This window comes from Notechis scutatus, chromosome 1 (assembly GCF_049901735.1).
Source record: "Notechis scutatus isolate UNSWTSFEM ecotype Mainland chromosome 1, rNotScu1.2, whole genome shotgun sequence".
Taxonomy (NCBI): domain Eukaryota; kingdom Metazoa; phylum Chordata; class Lepidosauria; order Squamata; family Elapidae; genus Notechis; species Notechis scutatus.
In genome coordinates, this window is record NC_142009.1 from 198,794,155 (window position 1) to 198,818,702 (window position 24,548).

The 24,548-nt window shown below is 39.0% G+C and overlaps 1 protein-coding gene across 7 annotated transcripts in view; it reads right to left on the minus strand.

Annotated features, from left to right (window-relative positions):
* The window catches only part of GPD2 (glycerol-3-phosphate dehydrogenase 2), a 116,130-nt gene extending 104,331 nt beyond the window's left edge, over positions 1-11,799 (minus strand). For 4 of the 7 annotated variants that reach the window (XR_015746536.1, XM_087949956.1, XM_087949952.1 and 1 more), the window contains exon 1: positions 10,942-11,087. The gene's annotated coding sequence lies outside the window, so the exon portion shown is untranslated. The other 3 variants (XM_087949953.1, XM_087949951.1, XM_087949954.1) reach the window with 3 other exon arrangements.
* Positions 11,800-24,548: the final 12,749 nt, after the last annotated feature.

A 24,548-nucleotide genomic window follows, 5' to 3' on the forward strand; every position in this document is an offset into this window, starting at 1 on the left:
CCCAAACCCTGGATGCATCATACTGCATTGTTCCCAAAATCAAAGGTTCATATAAGCACTTAACATAATCTTTGGTACATTAGGATAACTAGCCAGAACATGACAACAGCTTATACAGTAAATGTTATAGAAACAGTGAGTATTTATAGAGAGCTAGACTGCATTTGTTGTTACTATTAACCAACAGCATAAACCAAATGCTGGGTTGTGATTCTCTTATCACTTACTATTCTATTCATGAGCTATAGATAGAACTCAAAATTTAGACTTCTTTACTAATAAAAGCCATAACTGTAGTAAAATAAACATAGTACTTTAAAAATACAAAGATACTGTGAATTATATCCCAATCATAATATTCAACAACAGTGTTAAGATTCTAGGTGTAATTTTAAAATTAGAGTTCTTTATTAGTGATTAAAAGATAAATAAGATTAATAAATAAAAATTGCTATTAATAATAACAAGATTTTGATATTCTGCACTAGATCTATATAGTAAACAAGCATCTACTTAGAAACAGCAGGCACTGTAACATTATTTATCCACAATTATGAATACATTTTAACACATACTGTTTTAAAATACTGTGGCTGTGAAACATTAACACAAATGCACAATGAAATCTTACATTAATAGCTAACTAGACCACATTTCAAAACCAATTGTGTTTACACAAAATGCAAAGCCTTATTATGCTTTTGCTTCTTGTAATACTTAAACTATCTAGACTTCATTTTTTGAAAAGATGTCATTATCCAAATCAAATTCAGACTAATAATTAATTCCACTTTATTTATTACCCCCTGCAGGTATGTGTTTTTGAAAATAAAGAGGTTGGGAGAAGAATTAGCTTTCCCTGGCTACATGCAGAGCCTTTGATCCAAATTGGGTCGAAAAAATCAGGAAGTGCTTCTCAACCAGCCACTGAAAATGTTGCTGGGATACTGATGAAAATTGTTCACAGGAAGAATGTCTTAATCATGCTTAACACTACCTAATGTGCCACATAAATAAAATCATTCCCAGTATCAGAGAAGTTCCTAGTATATACAATGCAAATGCACTCAACTACAGAAATCCTTCAGACAACATTAAGCTATTTTTTTTAGAAAATGGTGCAAAGACTAGTTTCTAACTCTTGATTTGAGCTTATTCTTTTGCGTAAGCTCAAACCATTGTGGTGTATTTAACAAACTCCACTTGAATAAATGATCACATACCACAATATATGAACCCAGCATAGCTTCTCTGTGGTTCTAACAACAAGAAAAGCAATGGCCACTATTATTTTAAACTTCCTTTCTCAAAAAAGAAAGAATGGTGCATGCTGTCCGAGATTGTCCAAAATACTTTTGTTTAAAAAAAAAAAAAGAAATACATCTGAGGTTATGGGGAGAAAATAGTGCGATAATCACTAGAGCCAATAGTTAAAAATATGTGCAGAAATTCTTTTTTCCCTCCTCCAAGTCAATGTTGCATGATGTTTTCTGGAAGCTCAATTATTCACAAAGAGCCCAAGTTGTCTTCTATCTTTCTATCAACCAAGGGCACAAGGCAAGCAATTGGCTTTCCCGCTTTTTAATTAAAATGAAATTGTGTTTAGACACCAGGGAGAGAAGCAGCTTGACATCTGACTCTAAAAAAAAAAGGAACAGACTGAGATTTTTAAAAGATTTTTCTTCCTCCTTCATGAGATACAAGCGACGCTTAACAAATTATGATAGGTAGAATATTTAATTGCAAAATAGTGGTCCTAACTTTACATAGTGTATCACAGATTGTTTCATTATGAATTGGGGGTTGTTAGTTTATTTTATTTTATTTTGTTCTAATACAGCACTGAACGTTGTTCTTTACCATGGTTCTCTAACCCAGGTTTTCTGAGGTACTGTTCTTGGAGAGAGAGAAAAGCAGAAATGAACACATAGGAATAATGGGAAGACATAAGATGAATGGTTAGTGGCTATCGTACTGAATGTCAGTATACCTCCCCTCACCCCTTCCAACCTGCAAAAGCCTCATGAAATGTAATAATCTGAGGGTGCTTGGAGAAAAGCTAGTTTTCTTTAAAGTGAACCAATTCCTCCAGATTTAAGTTAGCTTTGTATAAATCTGTACAAATTTGTATACTGCATGAGCCAAAAAGTGGGCTGAGAAAATATCTACAGACCCCTCTCATCCTGGTCATAAATGGTTTCAACTTCCCCCCCTCAGAACACCACTATAGCGCATTGCATGCCAAAACAACTAGACACAAAGACAGCTTCCCCCTCCCCCATGCCATCACTCCGCTAACACCTAATTCCAACAGCACTGTTTTATACCTAAGGCAGGGGTGTCAAACTCAAGGCCCGTGGGCTGCATCCAGCCCATGATGTGGTCAGATCCGGCCCATGGGGCGATCCTGGAAAATGTAAAGGGCTGGCCCACATTGCTTCGGCCCAGCCTACCCAGTGCAAAAAGGAAACATCGGGCCAGTGTGGCTTCAGCCCAGTCTACTCAATGCAAAGAGGAAACATGCCAGCAGTTTGGGGAGTGGTGTCAAGCTGGACACACCCAGGTATCTGGCCGTGCCCACCCAGTCAGCCACGCCTACTCCCCACCCACCCCCGAAGTCAACCACAGCCCTGATGTGGCTCTCGGTGAAATTGAATTTGACACTCCTGGCCTAAGAATATCTAACCATGTAGTAGGGCTGTATTACGAATATCCTTCTCATCTTTCCTATTACCTACTCCTGTTAATATCTTACGACTATCACTTTGTTGGTTGTATCCTATTTATTATTTTGTTGCTTTTATGCACACTGGCAGCTTATGCACCAGAAACAAATTCCTTGTGCATCCAATCACATTTGGCCAATCAAGAATATTCTATTCTTTTATTCTATCTGTGACTCTCCAAAGCTGACTGTTCAGTGGCACTTCATTGGTCATTTAATCACTGGATCAAATGTAAGCACATTGTGGTAACTTCTTTCCTGTTTTGTCTTTTTGGCGGAATGAAGTTAACTGTTGTAGTTGGTGAAACCAGATTCACTTAACTCTGTTACTAACTTAACAACTGCAGTGATTCACTTAACAACTGTGGCAAGTAAGGTCATAAAATGAGGCATAAGTCACTTAACAACTGTCTTACTTGGGTTCAGTTGTGGTCGTAAGTTGAGGACTACCTGCACTGCAATATAGAAACAATAAAAAGTCTTCTAGTTCTTGCATGCAGTAAAAATAAACAGTTCCTCCTTAATCCACATAAATTTTCCAGTACAGTTAATCCTCGACTTACAATAGTTCATTTAATGACAGTTCTAAGTTACAACAGCACTGAAAAAGTGACTTATGACAATTTTTCACTTATGACCATTGTAGCATCCCCATGGTCATGTGATCACCTTTTGCAACCTTCAGACAAGCAAAGCCAGATGAACTTAACAACATTTCTACCTTAAAATGATTCACTTAACAACTGTGGTAAAAAAAAGTCATAAGTGGGATAAAATTCATTTAACAAATGTCTCACTTTGCAACATAAATTTTGGGCTCAATTGTGGTCATAAGTAGAGGACTACCTGTAGTAAGAGCAGTCCTGCTTTACTCAGCAGCATAAAGTACTTTTTTTTAGACTGGGACTCCAAGTTCCTTTTTAAAAAGTAGAATATAAATTTAATACAAAAATAAACCAATGCAGTGCCATTCATAGATTTTTCAGGCACTAAAAGTTATTCAGTGGGAGGTGGATAGTAAGCACATGAGACTTCTTGGGCTCAACCCCAAATTTTAGCAATATTAAAACCGGCAGTTATATTGAATGGCATTAAAATAATATCTTGTAAAAAGAGTTGAACAGGCTATTAACAGTAAGTTATAACTTATCAATCCTAAAACTTTGTCTATAGTCTTTAATACAGTGGTTTGATTTGGACTTATCATGATGGATAAATCAGGACACTGTAGCTCTTTTAGTTGTTGGGTGTACATAGTGTGTTGGGTGTATCTAACATCCCAATTTGACTCAGCACAGTATGTGAACCAGCCGAACATGCTTCAGTAACTTTTGCTAAATGATTGTTAGCCACCTAGAGCTATTTTCTATCATATAAGCAGTCCATATTTTTTCTAAAAAAATATGAAACCAAGCCAGTGTTTTAATCATCACAGCCATCTAAATGTTTTCATTTAAGATTATATACTATGAGTATTGGAAAGGGGAAGCAAAAATTTCTTAATATTTTAAGATATCTGATACAGCTATATACAAATTAAGCATGGTATCCAAAATCAAGTAATTTTAACACAACTGCACTAATTAGATATTCATTGCATCTCTGAACACACACAAAAGCTTCTGCTTGCAACAGAAGTAGCACCTTGCAAAGGACAAAATATTGCAAAGACCTAGAAACATTATTCTATCAAGAGTTCAATTCTAAAAACAAAATTTAATGAAATGAAAATTCTGAAACTCATAAAGGAAGAAATCAATGACTTTGCACTTCTAATAATAATCTCTCTCTCTCTCTCCCTCTCTCTCTCTCACACGCACACAGACACACACCAGTCAAGTATACCATAAGTTAAGTACCATTTCTGGGCAAGATCCTTTTTAACTTTCATTTAAAAAAGAGCTTGATGTAGTTTTGGTTCTGATCAAAGAATAAGGAAATGGGAGTGAAATTTTACATTAATCCTACTTTAACCATTAGTTGTCGTGACATATATGCATGCTTTTAAGCTATTAACAATTATCCATTAAGCATTTATCTGGTTATTGATTACTATTGATACCAAAATCACTGCACTAATAAACAGATGTTGCCCCCAAACCATGAGCCTCTATGCAGTATGTAGATTATATATAGATTGTTTCTGATAATAAATTGTCAGCTTTAAATAATAAAGAATATGAATCTATAATAATCCGCAAATATCCATATATTGTTTAACTGTATCACCAGCAGCCCCAGCTGTGACAATTATTGGTGTAGGATGCTGAGAATCACAGCAGTATTGAATGGCTACTTCCATCTTTCCTTTGATGTCTACATCCCATTTTAAAATACCCTGTTTCTCCAACAATACGGCCTCCCCCAATAGGAAGTCCCAGCATGTTTTATAGGCATGAAATGAAATTAAGCCCCTCCCCCCCCAAATTAAGGCCTATATTAAAACATGTGAAATGGGGGGGAATGGTGGGGGGGCTTGCCACTAGGAAGTACTTTTGTTGCACACCTGGATATGGTGCTGCCTGCATTGACCCCGATACGAAGATACCAACGCCGAGGTCAACATCCAAGCCGTCGCCGCCCACTCACCCAAAGATGCAAGGAGGGGGAATTAAGTCACCCCCGAAAAGACGGCCTAGCCATTTTTTCAGGGCTCAAAAAAAAATAAGACCCAGCCTTATTATATGAGAAACACGGTACTACAGCTTCATCTTCTAGGTATTGCTTCTCATAAGCGTCCCATACAAACTTAAGCCATGTGGTCAAATGCAAAGCATCCAGAGATCTGACATTTCATTTATAGGGTTAGCTCTTATGAGATGATCACAGCACTAGCATAAGCACAACAGCAATTCTCTGGTTTCACTGCACCCTAAAATAGAAAGTGTGAAAGCATTAAATTTCTTACTCTACCCTGGATAAAGATATACCAGGGATTTATATCCACAATGATTCCAGCAAGTATTATTTTTATAATTAAAAGGTTATATATCAATATATAACAAAACATCAATATAGCAAAGGATTTATTATTATAGGTCCTATTGAGTTTCATGTTAAATACTGCAAGATAGGCTATAAATTGTTATATGCTTATCCTTGAAAATAAGCCTGCCAAAATCTGTTAGGACTTACTTCCAAATAAATAAAACAAGCTATAGAATTGTTTTATCCCAAACTTGTTCACCTTTTTTATGATGAAGATTTTGATACCTTCTAATCCCACTAATCGACCCATAGTTATTCAGAAGTTTAGATCTAGGGCTACATTTGTATATTAAACAGTCCCATTCAAGTCAAAAATTGATTTCCCCCACAACTGAAAAACCAGTGGGCCAGGGATGGGGAAACTTTTATGGCTCACTCAGGAATTCTGGGAGTTGAAGTCCATAAGTGATAAAAGAGCCAAGTTTCCCTACCCCTGATCTACGGAATGTATAGCAGTCAACTCTACATCTTCCCTAGATCTCTAGAGCAGTTAAGCTTCTACTACTAAGCTTTTAAAACTTCTACATAAGTGTCAAGTTGGAGTAAGCATGGCTTGCTACGTCATGGTTAAATTGAACAAACTATAAGCTGTGTTTGTATAACATGACAAGCTATAAATCTAAGTTAATATTACTGAGTGAAATCAGGAATGATAGTTAATAAACTATCATTCCTGATTTCACTCAGTAATATTAAGACCAAAACACTAAGTACCTTATGGCTTGACATTATGAGACAAACCAACCATATAAATAAAAAATAACCTTCTCTGCTACATGTAAATTTGGGAAGTATGAAGTCACATAGAGAGGCAAAAATGAGAAGCTGGACAGCAGAGGCTGAGACTCCACCACCGAAGCTAAGTAAATATATGCCTTTTGCACAAATACAGTAGATATAGCAAAAATAAAAGAACTGAGCATCAGGAATGCAAAGGGAATACAAGTTTATCTAATCACAACCTCTTATACCACTGTTAAAATATTATTGAAAATGCTATGATGAAAAGTCATTCAAGAATATAGTAAGAATGGACAAGTATTTATATGGTAGCTGTCCCCAAATGTAACATCCAACTGCATCACTATAAAAAAAAAAAAAAAAAAAAAAAAAAAAAATTAAAAAAATATAAAAATAAATATTTTTTTTTTTTTTTTTTTTTTTTGTTTTTTTTTTTTTTTTTTTTTTTTTTTTTTTTTTGGTGTATATTTAAACAAAAAAATTTTAAATACTTCACCCCCATAAACTACTGGTGTGGGGGGTTGTTGGGGTTTTTGGGGTATATTTTTACTATTTTTAAAACACAACTATAATGACGGGGGGAAAATACCAAAAAATGCATACAATATATTTATTTCCTTGCTTTTGAGAATCAATCAATCTGTCTATCTCTCTCTCTATCTATCTATCTCTCTCTCTCTCTGATATGGTACTGAATAGAAAAGCCAGCGGAATTTAAAGAAAATCTAACAAGATAGATACCATAGAAAAGTATGGATTCTCCTGAAGTAAAAATATTGGTAACAGATATTAAATGCAGAAGCAATCTGCTCACAGATATCCACAGAAACACAAATATCCTAGGGTTATTGGTACTGATCATTCACAGCAAATGACTCATAGAATAACACTACAAAACCACAGATCCTAATTATCATTATTCAGGATCCTAATTATCATTATTCAGTTATGTTGCATTACTGCGGAATATTTACAGTTGGTTTTCTCAACCCTTCCAAGAAGAACTGCACTAAGACTGACAGAAAACAATGAACAGTGCAATATTTCGCAATCCAAGCCTTAGCAAATAACGATCTCATATTATTCTGTCAGTTCCCTAAGGAACAGGGGTGTGTGGAAAAAAAAAAACCTCAACAGGCCAAAGGGAAGGTTTAAAGAGGGAAAGGGCACAAGGAGGCAGCTGCTAGGTAATTAATATGTCTGATGTAACTTTAAACTTTCTGCTTAAGGAATATCATAAGACATGATTCTATACAAGTATATGGGTAGATTTAGTTCTAAACATTTGAAAATATTTACTGTTATGAAACGCTGTCATGGACATGCCTTTTCTTTCATTCTGGATAATAAGAATTATAAGTCATTCATTACGAATCAAACATTGAAATAAGCAGCGATATAGCAGCCATGTTTGTTAGTGCTAACTTTGAGTTGCACAAGTATCTGGTCACTCGTCATTCTGAACGCATGGAAAGTGAATATTCTCCTACTCTCCTGCTTCACGTGGCTTCCAAAAGACTGTAAGTATGATTTTGAACTTCTTTGTAAAAATAACCTTGTTGTTAGCCTTTGAGTCAGTATTAATTCCTGGTGACTGTTTGGACAAGTCCCTGCAGTTTTCTTGGCAATGTATCTTGGAAGTGATTTCCTATTGCCTCCTTCCTAGGGCACAGCAAGAGTAACTGGCTCAAGATCACCCAGCTGGCTATAAGCTTTAGGTAGAACTAAAATTCATGGTCTCCCATTTTCTATTCTGGTGCCTTAACTACTACACGAAACTAGCTCTCATTAAAATAACTAGTTCTCAAATGCTTTGAATTCCTACAAAGTAAGATGTTTAAAAGTTGCTCTTCACTAATTGATCACTTGATTCTATTTTCAAAGAGCAGCATATCTGTATATTATCAAAGCCTCAGGGTTGAGGTCTCAACCATGGATTCTCCAGCTGTCTGGTCTAACCACAAAGGAGGCCTACTCCCTACCTCTGCCTTTATATATACGTAACTGTTACTGCTTTCTCACCACAACAGGGGCCACCGAGAATTCAGCACTTGGCATTTCATCTTTAGGTAATTACAGGTGAGTTGTCAATCCCATAACTTGCCTCCCCTAGAATATCCTATTGGAGCTGGCCCAGGAAGTAAGCTTGTTTTACCATGGTAATACAATTCCTTTGCATTACTGACCTCAGTTATTGATTACCATGGTGACAGAAAATACAGCAACTCTTCCGCCAGCAGCCCATAATTCCACCTGGGAAGCAACTTCCCTTTTCCAGCAAGGGAAGTCTTGGATCCTAGACTGGCATGAATACCATAATCCATCCATACCCACTGTCTATCCTAGCTGGGGAACACAGGAATATAATACAACATATCCACGTGATAGTAAATTGGGTAAAGTTGTTCAAGATCAATATAGTGACCTCAACAATAACAATATTTATAAGTAAGTACATCTTCTTGATGGCTACTCACACCTGTGGAATTATACTAGTGGAAACTTTTTATATTTAAGTATCATCAAGAAATACTGGCTTTCTTTAAAAAATATATTTTTCAGCATATAAAGTAGAAGAGAGATAAAGGCAGAAATAACTTATGTTAGTGGATTTTCATCTGCACATCTCCAATTTTTAAATAACTTTTTATATTCTGATCTTAATCTGACTCCTAGCAATAAAAATTCAAATAAATTTTTGAAAATAATTAGAGAATGAGACCATTCTTATTATTCAGAGTTTAATTTTATTATTGAAATAAAGTGTTATAAAAATAAACTAGGAACCTGAAATGAGATTCCAAAATCTAGGACTGCAATGGGTGCATAAAACATGTAATTTTTCAGGTATCAAACAGGCAAAATAAACTTCACCTCAGAATCTTCCAAAAAAGGCCAAAATTTAAAATAAAATGGGACAGGAAATAAAGTGAACTATCTTTGATCCTTGTTGTCATTTATAAAACATTTGTGGGTTGGCTTCTTACCTAGGTAACACCCTTGAATTAACTAAGAATTAAAGAAGTTTAATTTATCAAGATATCATCTACACATTCATTGTAATAATTAACCCAAAATATTTTACTTCCTTGTTCAGCAGCCAAATCTTCAAGCGTTCACCTAAGAAATATGCAAGTGGTCTTATCTTGTTATAAGATCCTACAATCATGCTAAGAAGCAATAAAAATAGTTTGTCAGAGACCTATCCGAAGGTTTAAAAAGACATTTCAAAGACTTGTTGAAAGTCTACTTGTTATATTATTTTGACAAAAATAAAGAAGCAACTTGCCACTGGGTTTTTTTCAGCATCCTTTTTTACTTAAGATCTTTTTAATTAAAAAAAATCCAAGTTTTTGCAAATAGAAATCTACCCTAACTTTTTTTCATCCCTCTTTCTTAGCCTAATCCACCTCAGCGTGATTGTTAGTGGGAAAATAGGCAGAACTATTAGGTATGCTTACTCCTTTGAATTATATATAAAAATGGTGGGATAATAATTAGGAAGGAATTTTTCGCTTCATCCTTTTTTTTATAGAAAAACTGGATTCAGAAATCTTTCCTAATTTAAATTATGTTCTAGTCATACCTGCTTCCAACTTACATTGACTCAGGACAGATTGAATGGTCTATTCTCAACTGCTTTTTACATTTGTCCATTTCTCTCTACCTCAAGCATCTGCTGTACTGGACTGACCATTTCCCTCTGACTAATGGTGGGGCCTGCCATCTGTTCATTTACTTCTAATAACCCTAACCAAGTGTCCTCTCCAGTAGTAAGTCAACAATGGCAAAAGAACCACTGTGTATTTAGCATATCCAAACTGACAACAAGAAAAACCACTCAGGTACTGCAATTGAGGAGAGAAAAAGACCAAAAGCCTCAAAGCAGGAATTAACCTTTTTGTAATTTGTTAGCAAATGAACTATTTCTTTCTCAAATGAAAGACATGACCTCATCCTCATTATGCGTGCAGATGATAAGCCCAAACCCAATATTATATACCATGCTGGTTAGATTACAGGGGGTCATAGGTGATTGACCCTTTTGAGTCCTGTTATTACATCACACAAGTCCCCAGGCCCTTGGGAGTATAAAAACAGCCACCAAAATAGTAAGCTCAGAACGCAACCCTTGAAGTAGAAGCATGGTGTATGAATGTCCCTTTTTTTTGTTACTACAAATAAAACCTTACACATTTCTTCGCCAGGGGAACACCAGCTCGGCCACAATTTTTGGCCTGCAAATGGAGTCTCTGCTGTGACAAAAAAAGTGAAAGCAGGGCACTTCTGCACAGGATCGGAGCCTCCTCAACAATTACATAAGCTCTGGCCATTCGCAACAGGTTTCAGGCGGTGAGGAGACCACCTGTGCCCCCTTCTCTCTCTCTCTCTCTGCTGCCTCACCGGGCCCCGATCCCAGCCATCAAACCCGCAAGCAGGCGCGCGAAGAAATTGGGGAAAGCCAGAAAGGACGCAACCAGACCGACCCTCGCGATGCCTCCTCCGGGACCCCGTTCCTCCGATCCGGGCGCCGGCTCCACTGTACCGCCTGCTCCCGCCCGAGCCGAGAAGGGAAAGGGAAAGGGAAAGAAGGCGGGTGGGGGGGGGAGAGAGGAGGAGTCAGCATCTCCCTGATACCGGCACCTTTCCCTCCAAGCTGCAACCGCCCACGGGGCTCAGCAAAGCGGAAGATGTAGTAGGCTCATGCGGCTCCTCCTCAGGCAAGCAAGCGGAAAGAGAGACACCCGATTCGGTCTGGGGTCCTTGTCCCCGCCGAAAATCAACAGGCTTTTTTTCCACCGAGGCCCGGTCGAGGCGGGGATCTCCGATGAAAACTCCCGCGCTCAGTAGGCCCCGCTGCGGCCGCCGCAACGCGAGGGACCATTCCGGGAAGTCACCCAGCCGTCGGCCTACTACGCAAAGCTCTTTGCACGGTGTGCCTTAAAAGCGCTCGCCTGCCTCCCCGGGCTGCAAGCGGAGCCCAGCCGGAGCGATTTGCTCGCTTACCTTGCTTGCTTCTTGACAGCCCGGCAGCTTCTAGCTAGCCTCGGTGCTGCATTTTTTTTGATTTGGAAACCCGGCCTCACGGCGCAAGCCCTGCAACCAGCTCGCGGATGAACAAGAGAGAAAGGGGGGGCAGAGCAAAGTTAGGGGGCTTTTGGCGGTCTCCCGTCTCCCTCCTCTTCCCACCCCCACCCTGCTTCCTCCAGGCGCCTCTCCGCTAACCGGCCTGCAAAGGAACAAGTTGCCGTAATAGGGCGGGTAGGTGGTGGTGGGGGTGTTGGAAGCGGGTGGAAGAGAGCAAGCGCTTCCCGCTCCTCCCTTTCCACACACGTGTTAGCGCCGAGAGAGGGAGAGAGACTCGCGCTTGCGAGTCACTCAGCCGCCCTGCTCGAGCCAGAAGATCCTTTTCAGAAGGGAGGCCGTTGCAGTGCTCTGACATTTGCAGCGAGTAAACAATTCCCCTGCCAAAGAAAGTGACCCTATTAAAAACAAAAATAACCAAGAAACAACCCAGGGCCTCCACACAGTCGCCTCTCAAAAGACCTAGATCCGTTTCCAAGGGGGAGAGCGCGAGGCTTTTCCTTCTCGGTTCTTCACTGGGTTCATTCGTGGGCAACTCCCTTTTGTTTTCCCTCCATTCTTGCCTTTTCTTTAGCCAGGAGGGGAAGGGGAGAAAATAACGGAAAGTTGGAGCGGCTGAACTGTTTGCCTTTCCGCGGATAGTGCTTATGGGGCTGCCTCTTTGGCGCTTCCTTCTGGATCAAGTGGTTCATTGGGGGACTCGGGTTGCAAGACGAAGGGTGTATTCCCCGCCTACTGTCCAACCTGAGTTAAAAGTTCTTTTAGAAGAGACTTTATTATAACCCCAGGGAACTGCCAACAGGTGATCTGGCAGAAAAGGAATTCAGGGATCCCAGCATGGTAACCAAGTGGGTTTCTGGAGGACATAATCCTTACTCTTCCCTGTGCTTACGCTGGTGGTGTGTCTGCTCCTTTTTTGCAAGTTGCTGTTCTGTGTCAGCTTGTCAGCTGGAAAGCTGAGTGTCTGGTTGGAGACCTCCTGTGGAGGGTGAGCTCCTGATTCTGCCTCAGCTTCTGCCCACCTAGCAGTTGGAAAGCATGCAAATGCAAATAGATTGATAGGTACCACTTTGGTGGTGAGGTAACAGCATCCTGTGCACCATTGGCATACAGCCAGGCTGGCCACATGACGTGACCACAGAAACTCTTAGGGCAAAGCTGCCTCCCTTGGTCAAGAAACTGATACTTACCTGCATACCATCTCTTTAAAGTGGCCAAAAGCATTTGTGTTCAACACTAATGTTGAAACTGCAGGATCTAATCTGGATCGGTCACCAGGACCAGAGATTTTGTCTTCTGAGATTTCAGATTTGTGCTAGAGCTCATCTTCTCTCTAGCCTAAAGAGAAGTTCCCTGAAGAAGGAGAGGAAAGGTTCCCTGGGCTCCAGCATGACTCCGAAAACTCAGAAGGCAAAACCTCTGATCCTGGCGACCGACCCAGATTGAATCCTGCAACATTATCCTGGAACAGGTATATTCACCTTCATTCGTGAACGTTGAAACGGAATGCAATGCCATAAGCAATCCATGTATGGCTTAAGGCTAGTATGTGTTAACCCAGATCCTGGAAACAATTCCATGATGTTTGTGCATCTAATTTATAGTCAGCATACGTGTGCTACCTTAGTCAGATAATTTGCATTTTAATGCGTATAACGGTAAAACTGAAAATGTTTTCATCTGTTTAATAACTCTGGAACCAGATATACCAAAAATTAAAGGACGAAACTGAGCATTCTTCAGGATATGAAAATATAACAACTAAAACCGTGAGATATTCTGGGCAGCCTTTAAAATGCTCTTTTGGAGAAAAGAGCCTCAGGCACTTCTGAGATGTCTTTAACAATCTGTATTCAGGGTTTTAAAATAATTGTACAGGTTGAGCTACTATTTTGGGAATGCAGTTTCAAACGAACATACAGATCTGCGGTCTCAAAGGGACTGACTTGAGGTCATGAGTCTATAAACCAACACGTGATCTTTTCATTAGGAAATTCAATGTACATTTTTGTCAACCTTAAGCAACACAAATCAGACCAGATAAATGTTTTCAAGCCTGACCTTTTGAAAGGACCTTATGTATTTAAATAGAGATAAACAGTTGAACATCTGAAATATAATACTTCTATTTGTACCCTGGTTTTTTTTCTTCTAAGGGGGGGCATGTTCAATATCAACCCACTTTTAGTCTGGTTGCAATAGTTGGTGAATAACAAACCTAGTTAGAAAGACATGGTTAGCTCAGATTCACCAGGCATCCAACTTACGTATCCAGGCCTAAATATGGTTACTCAGAGGGACATCCAAGCATAATTTACTTCTTTTTATGCCTTTTAAACAATGAGTTAAACTCAAGGGTCTTCCTAAATAGGCCTACTCTGGACAATTATAATAATAGAAAAGGAAGAGATTATTTTTGCCGGTTATTTCTAAAACTAAAATTTCAATGTTCCCAGAAGGTTTCACTACATCAGTATGGCTTGGGAGACTGCTATGGGAGAGACAGAATGTAAGAGAGAGAGAGAGAGAGAGAGAGAGAGAGTGTGTGTGTATACATATACACACATACATACATATATATATATACATATATATACATACACACACACACACACACATATATATATATATGGCCTTCAGCTTTGTTCGGGTATTTTCCCACGTCATTATAGTTGTGCTTTTAAAGTTGTAGCAACGTTTCAGCAGAATCTCATCTGCCATCATCAGGCTTCTGTATTGTGTCCGTCTGTGAGTCAGACTTTTACAGTGGTTTCAGATTTAAATTTGGGGCAGTCTATTGCTGTGCCAGAATGGTTTTTTCTTCATCCTGATTGGTTGGGAGTCTTGGTCTGTGTTTATTGGTCTCGGAGTTTGCTGTGTTCTGCTTGATTGGTGTCTCTAATATCTTCTGTCTGTTTTTGGCTCTTTTTGTATCTTGATTGGCTGGCAGCATTGTGTTACTTTATTGGAGGTCTTTAGTGCAGCTTGGCTTGGGGTAAATGGACGGCTATCATTAGTTAGGAAGCTGGGTTTCATCTGGGTGCCTGGTTGGGATGTGTTTGAGCTGGAGGTATCGGGGGGATCTGTTTGTGCCCAGGTGTTTGCCTGGCTTGTGGTGTGGAGATTTTTTTGTTTGTGAGTGCAGGCTTCCAAATGATTGACAGCCTGGTGGAATCATCTCTTCTGTTCATGCTTTCTGATCTTTTTTTCAATCTCTATGGCTTCTCTGATGATTCTGTGGCTGGAATTTTCTATAGTGGCTAGGGTTTTGGTGCCATTGAAGTTGATGCTATGACCTGTGGCTTCCATGTGTTGGACTAGTGAGGAAGTGTGTTCCAGCTTTTTGACTGCATTTTTGTGTTCATCCAGGCGGGTGCTTATTCTTTTATTGGTCTGTCCAATGTATGTGGCCGGGCATGATGCACAGGGGACTTCGTATATGCCTTGGTTATATTCATTCTTAAGTTTTCGTGGGTACTTATATGTATGTTATTCAGCTTTGTTCCGGTATTTTCCCACGTTATTATAGTTGTGCTTTTAAAGTTGTAGCAACGTTTCGGCAGAATCTCATCTGCCATCATCAGGCTTCTGTATTGTGTTCGTATGTGAGTCAGACTTTTACAGTTGTTTCAGTTTTAAATTTGGAGCTAGCCTACTGCTGTGCCAGAATGGTTTTTTCTTCATCCTGATTGGTTGGGAGTCTTGGTCTGTGTTTATTGGTCTTGGAGTTTGCTGTGTTCTGCTTGATTGATGTTTCTAATATCTTCTGTCTGTTTTGTGGCTTTTTTTGTGCCTTGATTGGCTGGCAACATTGTGTTCCTGTATTGGAGGCTTTTAGTGCAGCTTGGCTCCGAGTAAATGGACGGTTATCATTTGTTAGGAAGCTAGGTTTCATCTGGGTGCCTGGTTGGGGTGTGTTTGAGCTGGAGGTATCAGGGGGGATCTGTTTGTGCCCTGGGGTTTGCCTGGCTTGTGGTATGGAGATTTTTTTGTTTGTGAGTGCAGGCTTCCAAATGATTGACAGTCTGGTGGAATCATCTCTTCTATTCATGCTTTCAGGTCTTTTTTCAATCTCTATGGCTTCTCTGATAATTCTGTGGCTGGGGTTTTCTATAGTGGCTAGGATTTTGGTGCCATTGAAGTTGATGCTATGACCTGTGGCTTTCATGTATTGGACTAGTGAGGAAGTGTGTTCCAGCTTTTTTACTGCATTTTTGTGTTCATCCAGGCGGGTACTTATTCTTCTATTGGATGTCCAATGTATGTGGCTGGGCATGATGCACAGGGGACTTCGTATATGCCTTGGTTTTCCAGGTCAACTGAAACAACTGTAAAAGTCTGACTCACAGACGAACACAATACAGAAGCCTAATGATGGCAGATGAGATTCTGCCGAAATGTTGCTACAACTTTAAAAGCACAACTATAATGACGTGGGAAAATACCCGAACAAAGCTGAATAACAAAGCTGAATAATTATATATATATATAATTGAACTGGTGAGCTGTATACACACACACACACACACACACACACACACACACACAATATATATATATAAATAGTGTTTAGACTTATATAATGGTTTACAGTACTCTGTAAGTGGTTTACAGAGTCAACGTATTGCCCCCAACAATCTGGGTTCTCTTATCAACCTTGAAAGGATGGAAGACTGAGTCAACCTTGAGCTACGTGAGGATCAAACTCATGGCTGTGGGCAGAGTCTGACTTCCGGAACTGCATTCTAAAACCACTCTGCCACCCAGGTTCTGTGGTTAAAGAGAAGAGGCTCTTCTTTGACAACTTTAGTTGCTCAGAAAACTGGTATAAAGTATCAAATCAACTGGATTTTACTTCAGTGTTTTTTAATTTGTTCTGGTCTGGTCTTTGACTGTAATAAACTTGATTTTTGGTATAAGGTAGGCACAAGGATCCAGTGTGGGGAGCTCCAAAGGAGAGGCAGAATGAGAGAAATCCAACCCAATTTGTCTATTACAGCAGCAATAAAATAGCATGTATCCAAGTGTTAGACTTTTATATAATGTTCAAACAAAGAAGAAAAATGATTGGTCAGAACTTGATACATATGTATGTCATTTTGTCTATCACAATGTATGAGCGGGGATACAACTATAATAAATTATAATCGCACAGAGGATATGTTTTTAGAGACTTTTTGTGATAAGGCAACAATAATTCATCAGACTAATCACCTAACCAGTTTTGCCTGGTTCTATCTGTCAGTGTTATAGCGACCTGGTGGCTCAGTGGGTAAGGCGCTTAGCTTGTCAATCAGAAAGGTCAGCAGTTCGACAGTTCAAATCCCTAGTGCTGCGTAATGGAGTAAGCTCCCATTACTTGTCCCAGCTTCTGCCAACCTAGCAATTCGAAAGCATGTAAAAAAGCAAGTAGAAAAATAGGGACCATTTTGGTGGGAAGGTGTTAGGAATGTAAGTCACCTAACAGTTAGTTGGGTTGGAAAATATATAAACCAGGATAGACATTTTAATACTGTCTCTTTAAGGGAATGCTAAAATGGTAATTGGGTGTGGTTCCTCAAATGGCCATAAGATGGAGCCAGAAACCTGGCTTGTTCCTGTTCTGTTCTGTTCTGGAGAGTGTGTTCCTATTGACTGTTACTGATCATAGTTCTTGGGTTTGATGTAAGTCTGTTACTGAACTGTTTTTGATACTGGACTTTGTTATTTGGATTATCCCTGGACTGAAAACTGACTGCTTTAACCGTGAATGACTTGGACTGCTGGTTTGAACTTTGCTTAACCGTTTACCGGAAGTAAAAACCTACATTTTACTATACAGTGTATCTGTATGCTGGTTGTGTGTTATTCTTCACCACTCTCACTATGTCTCCCTGTATGCACTCATTCTCCTAACGGGGAATTACCTCAACACTGGTTATGGGCCCAGGCCATACCTGGCTCAGATAACTGAGAGTTGGTGTGAATACACAGTACTGTATACAGAGAGTTGTTTACTGTTTAATTGTGGGTTACTATCCTGGTAAAGATGGCACAAGACACTTCAACAAGTTTATCACTGATAACCCAATTGGATGGAACAAACTATGTTTTCCTGGTCTATGAAGTGCAGTCTACTTCTGCGTAGAGAAGGGTTATGGAATGCAGTTCAAGATCCACCATATGTAAATGCTTGGGATCCAGAAAATGAGGATGATGCCAAGAAGTTAGCTGACTTTAAACAGACCAACGAACGAGCTCTTTGTATAATTGGACTAACACTGAGTGACCAGCAGTTAGTCCATATTCGTGGAGAAGAGTCTGCTGCTAAGTGTTGGGAGAATTTGAAGAGGATTTATGTTCGTGATAGTTTAGGTGCACACATACATCTTACACGTAAACTGTTTAGAGCACATCTTCTGAATGGTGGAGATATGTTAGCTCATTTGAACTTCATGAAAAGAACTTTTCAAGAGCTAAATGAAAAGGAACTGATATTTTCAGAGCTGCATCAAGTTTACATCATTCTTTCCTCATTGGATGAAAGCTATGATGATTATGTATCTTCACTGGAAGTCCTGACCAGAGATAAATTGACATTGACTGACATAACCAGAAGATTGTTAGAAGAAGCAAGAAGACGGCTGGATAGGGACCAACTGAGGAAGGAACAACCACAAGAAGAGGATTTGTCTTCAACTGCCTATACTGTTAGGAAATGTTTTTCTTGTGGGGCTAGGAGACATATAGCTAGATTCTGTAAGAAGGGAAAATGACAGAATACTGATAATCACCAGAAGGCTAAGAAGAATGTTAGTTTAGCTATATCTAGCAATTCAACTGTAACCCATGATTTGTGGGTTGTTGATAGTGGAGCATCGCAGTGCATTACTAAAGATAGAAACAGGTTTGTAAAGATGTCCACGGGTAAACAACTTGTATCATTGGCAAATGGATGGAAGATGAAGGTACTGGTGAAGGTACTGCATATTGTTCTTGTATAAATGAGCATTTAACTATGTTATATGTTCCTAAACTGAAATTTAATTTGTTATCAGTAAGGGCTTTAGTTAATATTGGTTATGTAGTAACCTTTAGGGGAGATAACTGTATAATAGAGAAAGAGGGTAAAAGTGTTACTGCTACTTTAGAGAATGATTTATATGTGATACATGATGACCAGTTGCAGATGGCTAACTCAGTTTATAACAATGTTAAGCCACATGATGAATGTATACATTTACTGCATAGACGTCTGGGGCACATTAATTTGAAAATGCTCAAACAAACTGTTCAATTGTCGGAGTAAAATTAAAACCCTGTAGCATTACACAAACTGTAATGCTTGTAGCCAGGAGAAAAGCAAGGTTATTCCAGCAAACAGACTAAATGGGTTTAAGACCAAAGAACCTTTAGAGGTTGTGTTTGCTGACATAATTGGTCCTAAGAAACCTAGTTTGGGAGGTGCCTGCTATGTTTTGAGTATAATGGACCATTATTCACGGTACGGTTTCTGCTATCTCATGAAAAACAAAACAGAAACATTCCAACATTTCTTTAACTGGCTAAGGTTTGCTGAGAGAAAAATGAGGAGTAAAGTAATTACTTTAGTTACTGATAATGGGACTGAATTTGTTAACAAAAGATTCCAAACTATGTTGAAATTGGCTGGTGTCGAGCATAAACGTTCTGCACCTTACAGACCACAACATAACTCATTTGTAGAATGAAGAGGGCAAACATTACAAGCCATGGCTCGCACTATGTTATCTGATTCAGGTTTACCTGAAACACTGGGGTGAGGCCATAATGTGTAGCAATCATGTGTTAAACAATGTAGTTAACAAATGGAGAATTGCCATTCACTCGTTGGCATGGCAAAAAACCAAATTTAAGTTACCTACACACATTTGGAGCACCAGCATGGGTACATGTTCCCTCACAAGTAAGAATGAAAGGGCAACATAGGGCTAAGAAGTTATTTTTCGTAGGTTATGAGGCCAACCATAGATCGTTTAGATTCTGGGATCAAGGCACAGCTCATGTTTACTGTAGCGCTAGTGCTAAATTTCTTGAGCACGTTGGGTGGGATAAACTGGAACCGGAATCCAGAAATGATATTATTATTGACACCCAAATAGTTGCTAAAGATAAAATAAATAAACCACAAATAGCCATTAAAGAGGAAGCACAGGAGGAAGTAGGAGTTCAGGCACAGGAGGAAGTAGAAGAACAGGAGCAGGTGGCACAGGAAAGTCCACCAGTTAGCCTTGTATTACCAAGACGTTCAACCCAAGTAACACGACCACCTGATAGATATCAGGCTAGTGTTGTATGCCAAGTGAATACAGTTCCAAGTAATTATAATGAACTAAAACTATCGTGCTAAGGATCAGGCTGCTTGGCAGGAAGCAATGGATAAGGAACTGGAATCATTAAAAAAGTTAGAGGTATACGAAAATGTTAAGTTACCATCTGGTAAACATGCCATAGGATGTAAATGGGTTTATAAACTTAAGACTAGTGTAGATGGGACTGTTACCCATAAAGCCAGGTTAGTAGCACAAGGGTTCAATCATACAGCAAATGACTATGATGAGGTGTTTGCACCTAGTCTGAAGGCTACTACATTACGAGTAGCATTAGTGTGGGCTGCTAAGGAGAAATACATTGTAAATCATTTAGATGTAGAAACGGCATATCTGCATGCACTGTTGCAACACACTATATATTTAAAGAAACCTTTAGGTATTAAAAATGATAATACAACTGATTGTTGGAGATTGAAAAAGAGTCTTTATGGCTTAAAGCAATCAGGATATGAGTGGAACCAATGTATAGTTAAGGAATTAACTAAGATAGGTTTTGTAGCTGGCATGGCTGATCCATGTTTGTTTAAAAAAGAAAGTAATGGTATAATTTCATTGTTGCTATTGTTTACTGATGACATAGCATTAATCACCAAAACTGAAGAAGAAGCTACTAAAATAATTTCACTGTTAGAGTAGAAATTTAAGATAAAACAGGAGAAATTAAACAATATCTTGGTTTAAAGATAGATAAAGCTAGGGGAGGATATAAGATCTCACAGGCAGATAAAAATAACCAATTACTAAAAAGTTTTAAAATGGAACTTTGTAAACCAGCTAAAAACACCGATGAGCCAGGAGTTTAGCCATAGTGATGTTCAAAGTCCTGTTTTTGATAAGAACATTTATCAGTCCTTGATTGGTAGCTTATCTTATCTCAGTAATTGATCAAGGCCAGATATAGCATACCGTGTTAACCAATTAACTAGATTTAACGCTGAGCCAACTGAAAGGCACTGGTAAGCTGCTAAACGTGTGTTAAGATATCTGAAACAAACAATGCATTATGCATTGTATTTGGAGCCTAAGGTACTGAGTTTAACTGCATATGCCGATGCAAGTTTTGCTACAGACATAAATACACGTAAATCTACATCGGGTACTGTAGTATTATTGGGAAAGGTGTTGATTGGATGGAGGTCTATTTGACAGAAACATTTAAGTTTGTCAACAATGGAGGCTGAATTCTCATGTTTGTCTTCATTATGTACAGATTTAGTTTTTTATAAGCAACTATTAATTGATATGGGAATTGATGTAACAGATTCTATTGTTTATGAAGACAACCAATCAGCAATACAAATGGCTTCAAATATTGCTGTTAGGACAAGATCAAAACATACAGATTTAAGATATTTAAATGTAAGACAATGTGTGCAAAGTAAGATGATTAAGCTAGAATACTGTATGTCAGAAAATAACATCGCAGTTCATTTTACAAAAGCCCAAGGCTCTGTAAAGCATAAGGCTTGCTGTGAGGATTATGGACTTAGAATGTAAGGTTGTATATATTGTCCTACCCAAAGGGGAGAATGTTAGGAATGTAAGTCACCTAACAATTAGTTGGGTTGGAAAATATATAAACCAGGATAGACATTTTAATACCGTCTCTTTAAGGGAATGCTAAAATGGTAATTGGGTGTGGTTCCTCAAACGGCCATAAGATGGAGCCAGAAACCTGGCTTGTTCCTGTTCTGTTCTGTTCTGTTCTGTTCTGGAGAGTGTGTTCCTATTGACTGTTACTGATCATAGTTCTTCTTGGGTTTGATGTAAGTCTGTTACTGAACTGTTTTTGATACTGGACTTTGTTATTTGGATTATCCCTGGACTGAAAACTGACTGCTTTAACCGTGAATGACTTGGACTGCTGGTTTGAACTTTGCTTAACCATTTACTGGAAGTAAAAAACCTACATTTTACTATACAGTGTATCTGTGTGCTGGTTGTGTGTTATTCTTCACCACGTCTCCCTGTATGCGCTCATTCTCCTAACGGGGAATTACCTCAACAGAAAGTAACAGCGTTCTGTGCACCTTCAGCATTTAGTCATGCCGGCCACATGACCACAGAGACATCTTCAGACAGCTCTGGCTCTTTGGCTTTGTAACGGAGATGAGCACCACCCCCTAGAGCTGGAAACAAATAGCACATATGTGCGAGTGGAAGCTTTACCTTTATCTGTCAGTTTTGGGTTTCTTAGTTTTATAAGCTTTTTCTGCTCAGCAATACCTGGTATAATCCATCAGTTTAGGGATCCTCCATCAGTCTAGCCACTTTCCGTATCTGATGAGGTGAGTTGCGGCTCAGGAAAGCTTATGGACTTTAATAAAATGTGCTAGTTGGAAAAGGACTCCTGCTTTTTTGTCATCATAGAATAACACTAATGTTTAGTTGGATGGTATCCAGAGAACAGTTTCCAAGCAACAGCATTGTGTAGGATAGTAATTAAGACCCGCTGTGTTCCTAGGCCTGGGGTTAGGGTGTCTGTGGGCCTCTCTCAAATCTTTTTTTCAATGTTGGGAATGCTGTTTCAGTCAAGGCAGCCACAGTGTTTTAATTGTTGTTTTTTAACTTATGAATTGCACACATTGAAAACTGCCCGTAATTGTCCTGGAGTTAGGTAGCTTTAACAAATCTTATAAATAAAATTATGACAATTTCCCACCCTTTCTACCCATAATCACTCTGCTTGCACTCCCTCCTTATCTCAGTAGGAAGAACATTCTCCCTAGCTAGCAATCAAGATAATGGTTTACATTAGAACAAAATTGAATGGAAGCGAAATACAACGCTCCACCCTGTCAAAATATCATTATGCAACAAGATCATAATTCCTGTTCAAACAATTATATTTTTGTCCTCATTTCTAACAGGTTGAGCAGTCTAGGAATATCATCAACAAATATAAGATCAATTCCTGACTGCTCATATCCCAGGTTACTTGATTTCAGATGCAGCAGATGAAATCTGGTATACTTGGTATGTTTCTTTGCCTGCATGTGTGAAATTCATATGCAAGGGTTACATCCCATTCAAATGTAACAGGCGTTCTTCTTTAATAGAAACTCCTATCCAACCTTAATTACTACATTAAATTGATGGTTCGTTATAACTTGAAAATGCAGTTGTTCTGTTTCACGCTTTCCCAATTGCCTTTGTAATCTCTAATCCAGTGTTTCTCAAACAGGGTGGAGGTGCAGTGGCTTAATAAAAATTTACATTGAAAAAAAAAAGATGCTGGAGATGGTTTCTGCTCTTGCGGTTCGAGTCCTATACTGTGTGATGGCGTGAGTTCCCATCACTTGCCTCAATGTCTGCCCACGTAGCAGTTTCAAAGCATACCACACGCAAGTAGATAAATAGGTATCATATCGGTGGGAAATGTGGCAGTGTTTCTTGTGGGAGGTCAGACCCTTGCTGGTGCTGGACCTGCCTGAATACAATGCCCAACTGCAAGGCAACATTAGTGGTGAGAGAAGGCCTCAGGATGGCACTACAAAATGCTTGCTCATCTTTCTGGTGCGAAGCTTGTCTGCCCCCTGTAGTGAATCCTGGATATACACGTGAGCGTGAATTAAAAGGACTAGCACTCTTTCTCAGTCAAATAACTGCTATATAGTAACATTGTAGCCTCTTAGCTAATTGTACCATTGCCAAACAATAAATATATAACAAGCCATCAAACAAGATTCTACAAGAACATGATCGTGTTCTGTGAGGGATTACAGACAAAAAAAAGGTCATTAAAAAAAAGTCACTACGCATAGCCAAGGCTCTCGTAGAAATTCGTCAGAGGTACTTCAGCCATGTAGTGTAAAAATGCCATGGCCACCAGTTTCCTTGTGCCCAATCTGCCTTCTGCAAATTAGCCCTGCCCATGACTGCTTCCTTTCCCTGAAGGAAAAGTTTGGGTTTTGGAGTGGACAGGAACTTATCTTCAAATTCTTAATTATCTCTTTTTTAAGGGAAGGGAGGTGGCAATTAAGCCATTTTCTCTCATGAGAGTTTTGCCTATTGACTAGGGACTTTAAAAAAAAACAACCAAACAGGTTTGGCAGCTTAAGTAACTCTGAAAAGCCCTGCTTTAGTCAGTGTAAAGGTGAAAATTGCAGTTTTAGCTTATTGGTGCCTGTCCTGATCTGTTGTGCAGCTCTGAAACTAAACCAATTCCAGTTTAAAAAGAAGTTGGCAATCTAAAGGTATATAAAAGATTTGGAAGTTGAAATGAGTTCAAATGGACTCTTCCAGTCATTCTGGAAGATTTTCCAAATAAAAAACTTATTTTTGAACCTGAAGCAGGTAATTCAAGTTAAAATTTGGTTTGTTTCAAACTGGGAATATTTGCAGAATGATCAGACTACAGGTAATTTTGATCATGTGACCATGAGGATGCTGCAGAAGTCATAAGTGAGTAGTCATAAGTCACTTTTTTTAGTGCTACTGTAACTTTTAACGATCACTAATCAAATGAGTATAAGTCGAGGAATATATGTAGCTTAAAGTCAGATCAACAATTCAAACTGTAAACAGGCAGCCATATGATGAGCCGCGATGGTGCAAGTGGTTAGAGTGCAGTACTGCAGGCTACTTCTGCTGACTGCTGGCAGGCTGCAATTAGGCAGTTCAAATCTCACCAGGCTCAAGGTTGACTCAGCCTTCCA